The sequence below is a fragment of the Rhinoderma darwinii genome (assembly GCF_050947455.1).
Source record: "Rhinoderma darwinii isolate aRhiDar2 chromosome 5 unlocalized genomic scaffold, aRhiDar2.hap1 SUPER_5_unloc_3, whole genome shotgun sequence".
Taxonomy (NCBI): domain Eukaryota; kingdom Metazoa; phylum Chordata; class Amphibia; order Anura; family Rhinodermatidae; genus Rhinoderma; species Rhinoderma darwinii.
This window is the reverse complement of record NW_027461787.1, coordinates 1,558,734-1,566,500: the sequence shown is the minus strand read 5'-3', so window position 1 is coordinate 1,566,500 and position 7,767 is coordinate 1,558,734. Positions and strand designations below refer to the sequence as shown.

Genomic DNA, 7,767 nt, shown 5'->3' with positions numbered 1-7,767 from the left:
ATACCCTCGCTGGCGACTGCTCTACACCTGGCAAAACTCTCATAAAATATTCCTGCATCCCTCTAAACAACAAATGCATTTGAGACATCGACAACTTCCCCCCCACACATCCCCGGCACCACACCCGGCCGTCCCTGAGGTGACCTCCCAGCGGACGCGTCCACCACTCCGGATGAGCACGGCATCGGTCCTGACGATCCTGGGGAGTGGTGCTCCTGCACCCCACGCTCCCCGTAGCTCCCCGCACTTCCGGTCGCTGATGTCCTATGCCCAGCGGAACGCGGCCCGTCCACGGTCCTGCCACCCGATGGTGGCGTGGCATACTCCGACCGACAGCCCTGCCGTCCCAGTCCTTCTGCAGGGCTGTCAAAAATCTCCTTGTTGCTGCATGTATAGCAGACCGCTGCCCCGGATGGGGCCCGGCGTCACTACCCGAAGTTGCCCGGGTGCTTCCGGTCGCTGCTGCCGCCGCACGCCTCCCTGCTCAGCAGGAGGCGATCTCGCTCCCCATCTGGAAGCCGCCCGCCTCTTCCTGCGGGTCGGGCCTGATGTCCGGACGTCTGTAAGTAGAGCTCCTCCGGCACCTGGAACATCGGCGCCGGAGAAAGCCGTCACATCCGGTCCTGCGCGCGCATCCGGTCCTGCGCGCGCATCCGGTCCCGCCTCCACTTACGGCCTTGTTGTTGAAGACAGGAGGGAGGAAGATGGCCGCCGCGGCCCCCCCCTCCTGTCACCTCCGGTCTCGCCCGCCTGATGGGATTCCTCCCAGACCTCCGCGGACCGTAGCCAGGGTGCAGCTCCGGACCAGCAGGAGGAGGAGGGTCCCTGGAGGGGCTCCCTCGGCGCCGACAAGACCGAGGCGTTACCTCATGTGAAGGCCTCTTCAGAGGCCTGGAACGCCCGCTGCTGTGTCCCTCGCTCTCCTCTCCAGCCGCTGGAACCGGAGGAAGAGCCCCGGCAAACATCGAATCCAGCCAGCCTGCGCCGTGCTGCATCGCTGCATCCCGGATCCTGGCCATCGTTAGCTCCATCGCCGCGTCCATTACAGGTAAGTGTAAATTATTATTATTTTTTTTTTTAAATATAATAACAGGACAAATATTTCTCCTGTTGTCCAGCGGGAAAGAGGGCTGCCTCTTCCCCGCATGTGTAAAGGTTCAGATAGCACCAGATACGTGGAAGGGTGAGGTTTTGCACGGATAGGGGCCCAACCCAAACATAAATATAAAAGAGTATCCGGCACACCAATATAGAAAAAAAGGTATTTTTTATTTTGTTTCTAATGCCAGTGGCAGAGTGCGACGTTTCGGTCTAGGTGACCTTCATCAGGCACTGGAATAATTAAAGAACAGTAATCAATATGGGAATAAATATCATACAATACAAGATATAGGGGACGGGGGGGGGGGACAAAAGGGTAAAAAATAACTGCATAAGTACATGTTACTCTGAACAAGTGTATAAAGACGTTACGTTTTATCAAACTCCAAAGGCAGAGAAAACAATAAGCGAAATAATAAGTAAAAATAAACATCACTACAATCAGGAATGGGTAGAAAACATCCAAATACAGGTAAGGATAAAGCATTATATTGTCATAGCAAGAAATACATCAAAATAAATTTGAACAAAGCAGTACAATTGAGTGGTGGTATCTGAGGACACAGGTTAAAGAGGCTCTGTCACCAGATTTTGCACCCCTATCTGCTATTGCATGTGATCGGCGCTGCAATGTAGATTACAGTAATGTGTTTAATTTTAAAAAAACGAGCATTTTTGGCCAAGTTATGACCATTTTTGTAGTTATGCAAATGAGGCTTGCAAAAGTCCAAGTGGGCGTGTTTAAAAGTAAAAGTACAAGTGGGCGTGTATTATGTGCGTACATCGGGGCGTGTATTATGTGCGTACATCGGGGCGTGTATTATGTGCGTACATCGGGGCGTGTATTATGTGTGTACATCGGGGCGTGTTTACTACTTTTACTAGCTGGACGTTCTGATGAGAAGTATCATCCACTTCTCTTCACAACGCCCAGCTTCTGGCAGTGCAGATCTGTGACGTCACTCACAGGTCCTGCATCGTGTCGGCACCAGAGGCTACACTTGATTCTGCAGCAGCATCAGCATTTGCAGGTAAGTAGCTACATAGACTTACCTGCAAACGCCGATGCTGCTGCAGAATTATCTCCCAGTTGTACTTTTACTTTTCAACACGCCCAGTTGTACTTTTGCAAGCCTCATTTGCATAAATACGAAAATGGTCATAACTTGGCCAAAAATGCTCGTTTTTAAAAAATAAAAACGTTACTGTAATCTACATTGCAGCGCCGATCTGCTGCAATAGCAGATAGGGGTTGCACAATCTGGTGACAGAGCCTCTTTAAAGGAACAGTGTCATGGCAAATAATTTTTTTATATGTTAAAGATGTTAGTGCTGTAATAAAAACGTTTATATTCATTTGTGTGTTTGTGTTTTACTGTTTCTTATTTTTACACTTTTTCTTCCCTATGGGGGCTGCCATTTTTTGTTCCATTTCTGTGTGTGTCGATTAACGACACACACAGACATGGAGTACGGCAGCCACAGTCCCATAGGGACTGTGAACAGCTCCCGTCCCATTCACGTCCGTGTACGGCGCCTGTGTGGGAACTGCGCATGCGCCGCTCCCACACAGTCCTATTCGAAATTGGCGCCATCCGGCGCCATTTTCCTGTGGACCGGAAGTCGCGGCCGGACTGTAATATTACTACTTCCGGTCGCGGCTTCCGGACTTGTGCACATGGAACAGCGGCAGCAAAGGGAGCGGACGGGCCGGAGGGAGCCGCGGCGGCAGGAGCAGGTAAGACATTTTAATGTATGTTAGTGTTTGTGTGTGTTTACTACTGTATGTAAACCTACTACACTGTGGGTTACCTCAAAAAATGGCGACACACAGTGTAGGAGGTTCAACCTTTCAAACCCCTCGTTTATCCCGGCACTAGCCAGGATAAAGGAGGGGGGGATGCTGAGAGCTCACTAGAGCGAGGGCTTTTAACCCAATGTTGCAATGCTGCAACATTGGGAACAGCCCCATCTAGTGACCAAAAATGGGTAGTATTATAAATTAGAAATAATTTATAATATTTCCTGGACTCGTGCAAAAAAAAAAAAAAAATTTGAACAATGTTTAATCACCCACACACTAAATGTTTAATTTTTAAAAAAAAAACATGTTTTTAGGGCAACACCATGCCTTTAAGGAATAAAATGACATGAGTGTAATTATCCACTAGATGGCAGTGGAAGTACAATAATCAAAGGATACAACTGTAGCAGCACACAAAACTATCACTAGGGATCATCACGATAGATTCAAAGATAGACTGAATCGGGTAGGTAGGTGTGTACACTAAAGTTTATAGTGAGAGGAAGGCAGACGTAGAATATACAAAGAGACCAGAGACAAAGTCTGAGTAGAGGGAGTGTGGAGTAGCTTATTACCTGAGCCGTGCTGGGCAACTGAATTGACGAGCGCTAGTGGTGCTGATAGCGGCTGGCCGCTGTATCATGGCGCTGAATGTGAGTGTACCATGCTCACTATAAATATGGCGCCAAGGAGATTCCCTCTGACGTAGGTGCAGTGGGCGGGGCGCTAATGTCGAGGATGACAGGTCAGAGAGACTCAGAGACTCCAGGGGGCGTGACTCGTGGAGAGTCATGATTGGACAGTGTCTTGTTGCTGCAGTAGGCAGGGAAGTAAATAGTAGCGATGCTAAAAGGTTGCTAGGCAACCAGTCGGGGAAGGAAGACAATGAGTCAGCGGTACCGTCAGAGAGGCTGAGAGGACTCTGCAAAGGTAAGGATCGGCCTATGAATGTTCTGTATGTGTCCTATATGTGTCAGGGGTCTATTGAATATATAAATCAGGTGTGACATAGGGGAAACGTCTGAAGCTGGGTAGAGAAGTAACTGATGTGGACACTACTCGTGTAATGGCAGTCTATGTGATCTAAGTGTCATAAGTAAGATAGATGTATGCTACGATAAGGGAGCTGGGAAGATCAAGGAAAAGAAAGGGAACGAGAAATAAAAACAGGTAGACACAGGCAGGTTCTTATTCTATCCATAAAAGGGATACCGTGGTGGTTTAGTGGGTCTATGGTGGTTCTTGGTGGAACAGGGTAATTCAGTCAGCGTGTCTGGAGGAAAAGGCAATTGTATGGTCAAGGTTAGAGCTACATAACAGTTTAGAATATATGGCAAATTAGGAAACAAATGTTGTATACAGTATGTGACTTTATAGGAAACTACTGAGTTCATAGTCCCTGTTCAGTCCCTTGGGTTCTAATGTTTGTAGTTTATGAATCCAGAATGCCTCCCTACGTTTGAGGGTTTTGATCCTATCGCCCCCTCTTCTCGGGGCTGGGATATGTTCAATAACCTGAAACCTGAGTTGTGCAATGTTATGATGCGCTTTGATGAAATGTGCTGGGATGGGGAGCAGTGTCTTACTGCATCTAATGTTAGACTTATGCTGACTGATCCGGTCTTTAACGCACTGTGTGGTCTCACCTACATAACCCAAGCCACACGGGCATTTTATCAAATACACCACATAGTTGGTGTTGCATGTGAAAAAGTCATGTATGGGTATACCTTGTCCAGTCTGTGGGTGCTGTATCTTATCACCTTTGATGATGTGGGAACACTGCATACAGGATCGGCATGGGAAGGTACCTTTTTTGGGTGTACTCAGGAACGTTTGGCGTGGTAATTTTTTGGTAGAGCCTATGTCCGCCTTGACTAATTTATTCCTAAGATTTGGTGGTTTTTTTGTACATGGTAGGAATGGATTTTTGAATTCATCGATCTGGGGGTACGCTTCTTTGAGTAAGGGCCAATGTCTCCTTATTATGTGGTGTATTTTTTGTGAGCAGGGGTGGTAAGTGTGTACAAACGGAATACGTTTGTTTTCTTTGTTGGTCCTGACCGAAGTGTTTTCCCTTGCCTTGATCAATGTGTCAACAGGATAGCCTCTGTTCCTAAATTTTCGGGTCATTTCATCCATTCTTTGGGATCTGGTGTGCTCATCATCCACAATCCTTTGTACTCGGTTGTATTGAGATTTGGGTATGGAATTTTTTATGGATTGGGGGTGGCAGCTAGTGTAATGGAGTAAGCCATTCCTATCAGTTTCCTTGATGTGTAGATCGGTAGTGAGCTTACCAGCCTCATTTTTTATGACCCGTGTGTCAAGAAAACTAATGGATGTGGTGTCATGAGTCATGGTGAATTGTAATTCAGGCCACACATTATTGAGGTAATTAGTAAACTCCACTAATCTATCAAGAGGGCCGTGCCAGAGACAGAATATATCATCGATATATCTTTTCCACATGATTATATGTTGTTGGAAGTCAGTATGGGGGTAGATGAAGTGTTCTTCAAAACTGGCCATATAGCTGTTGGCATATGGTGGTGCAACATTAGAGCCCATAGCCGTGCCCTGTTTCTGTACATAGTAGGTGTCCTCAAAAAGGAAGTAGTTCTCAGTGAGTATCAGTGTGAGTAGATCCGTACAGAGCTCCATAATTTTAGGGTCTTTACCTGATCTTGTCAAAATCTCATGTACTGCAGTCAAACCTTTGTTGTGTTGTATGGATGTATACAGACTGCATACGTCAAAGGTGACTAAGAGAGTGTCAGGTGGGATCTCATTCAGCGTATGTATGGCTGTCAAAAAGGTGCTAGTGTCTAGAAGAAATGACTTCGTGTTTTTTATCAAGGGGGTTAGAAGTTTTTCCATAAAGATGGCTAGTGGTGACAGTATAGAGTCTGTGGAGGCTACTATGGGGCGTCCTGGAGGGTTCTCAAGTCTTTTATGCATTTTAGGTAGTGTGTAGAAGACTGGTGTGATCGGGTGTTGGTTGGTTAGGTAACTGGCTGTGTTCTGATCAATTGTGCCCGCCAGCGTGTGCTTCTCTATAGTAACCCTAATTCTGCTGGCTATCTTATGTATGGGGTCCTGATGGATGGGTTGATAGACCGTTCTATCTCCCAATAGTCTATGGATTTCCTCCACATAGAGGGATTTGTCCATAACCACCAACGCTCCTCCTTTGTCCGCTGGTTTGATGACCAGGTCTTTGTCATCCACCATCAAAGCGCATCATAACATTGCACAACTCAGGTTTCAGGTTATTGAACATATCCCAGCCCCGAGAAGAGGGGGCGATAGGATCAAAACCCTCAAACGTAGGGAGGCATTCTGGATTCATAAACTACAAACATTAGAACCCAAGGGACTGAACAGGGACTATGAACTCAGTAGTTTCCTATAAAGTCACATACTGTATACAACATTTGTTTCCTAATTTGCCATATATTCTAAACTGTTATGTAGCTCTAACCTTGACCATACAATTGCCTTTTCCTCCAGACACGCTGACTGAATTACCCTGTTCCACCAAGAACCACCATAGACCCACTAAACCACCACGGTATCCCTTTTATGGATAGAATAAGAACCTGCCTGTGTCTACCTGTTTTTATTTCTCGTTCCCTTTCTTTTCCTTGATCTTCCCAGCTCCCTTATCACTGCATACATCTATCTTACTTATGACACTTAGATCACATAGACTGCCATTACACGAGTAGTGTCCACATCAGTTACTTCTCTACCCAGCTTCAGACGTTTCCCCTATGTCACACCTGATTTATATATTCAATAGACCCCTGACACATATAGGACACATACAGAACATTCATAGGCCGATCCTTACCTTTGCAGAGTCCTCTCAGCCTCTCTGACGGTACCGCTGACTCATTGTCTTCCTTCCCCGACTGGTTGCCTAGCAACCTTTTAGCATCGCTACTATTTACTTCCCTGCCTACTGCAGCAACAAGACACTGTCCAATCATGACTCTCCACGAGTCACGCCCCCTGGAGTCTCTGAGTCTCTCTGACCTGTCATCCTCGACATTAGCGCCCCGCCCACTGCACCTACGTCAGAGGGAATCTCCTTGGCGCCATATTTATAGTGAGCATGGTACACTCACATTCAGCGCCATGATACAGCGGCCAGCCGCTATCAGCACCACTAGCGCTCGTCAATTCAGTTGCCCAGCACGGCTCAGGTAATAAGCTACTCCACACTCCCTCTACTCAGACTTTGTCTCTGGTCTCTTTGTATATTCTACGTCTGCCTTCCTCTCACTATAAACTTTAGTGTACACACCTACCTACCCGATTCAGTCTATCTTTGAATCTATCGTGATGATCCCTAGTGATAGTTTTGTGTGCTGCTACAGTTGTATCCTTTGATTATTGTACTTCCACTGCCATCTAGTGGACAATTACACTCATGTCATTTTATTCCTTAACCTGTGTCCTCAGATACCACCACTCAATTGTACTGCTTTGTTCAAATTTATTTTGATGTATTTCTTGCTATGACAATATAATGCTTTATCCTTACCTGTATTTGGATGTTTTCTACCCATTCCTGATTGTAGTTATGTTTATTTTTACTTATTATTTCGCTTATTGTTTTCTCTGCCTTTGGAGTTTGATAAAACGTAACGTCTTTATACACTTGTTCAGAGTAACATGTACTTATGCAGTTATTTTTTACCCTTTTGTCCCCCCCCCCCCGTCCCCTATATCTTGTATTGTATGATATTTATTCCCATATTGATTACTGTTCTTTAATTATTCCAGTGCCTGATGAAGGTCACCTAGACCGAAACGTCGCACTCTGCCACTGGCATTAGAAACAAAATAAAAAA

General features: G+C 46.1%; 1 long non-coding RNA gene across 1 annotated transcript; it reads right to left on the bottom strand.

The window, feature by feature from the left end:
* Positions 1–1,250: 1,250 nt before the first annotated feature.
* On the bottom strand, positions 1,251–6,908 carry LOC142689484 (uncharacterized). The gene is made up of 2 exons (XR_012858361.1): positions 6,762–6,908; positions 1,251–1,332 (listed from the first exon to the last, which is right to left on the bottom strand). It is a non-coding gene; the product is annotated as an uncharacterized LOC142689484 (long non-coding RNA).
* Positions 6,909–7,767: the final 859 nt, after the last annotated feature.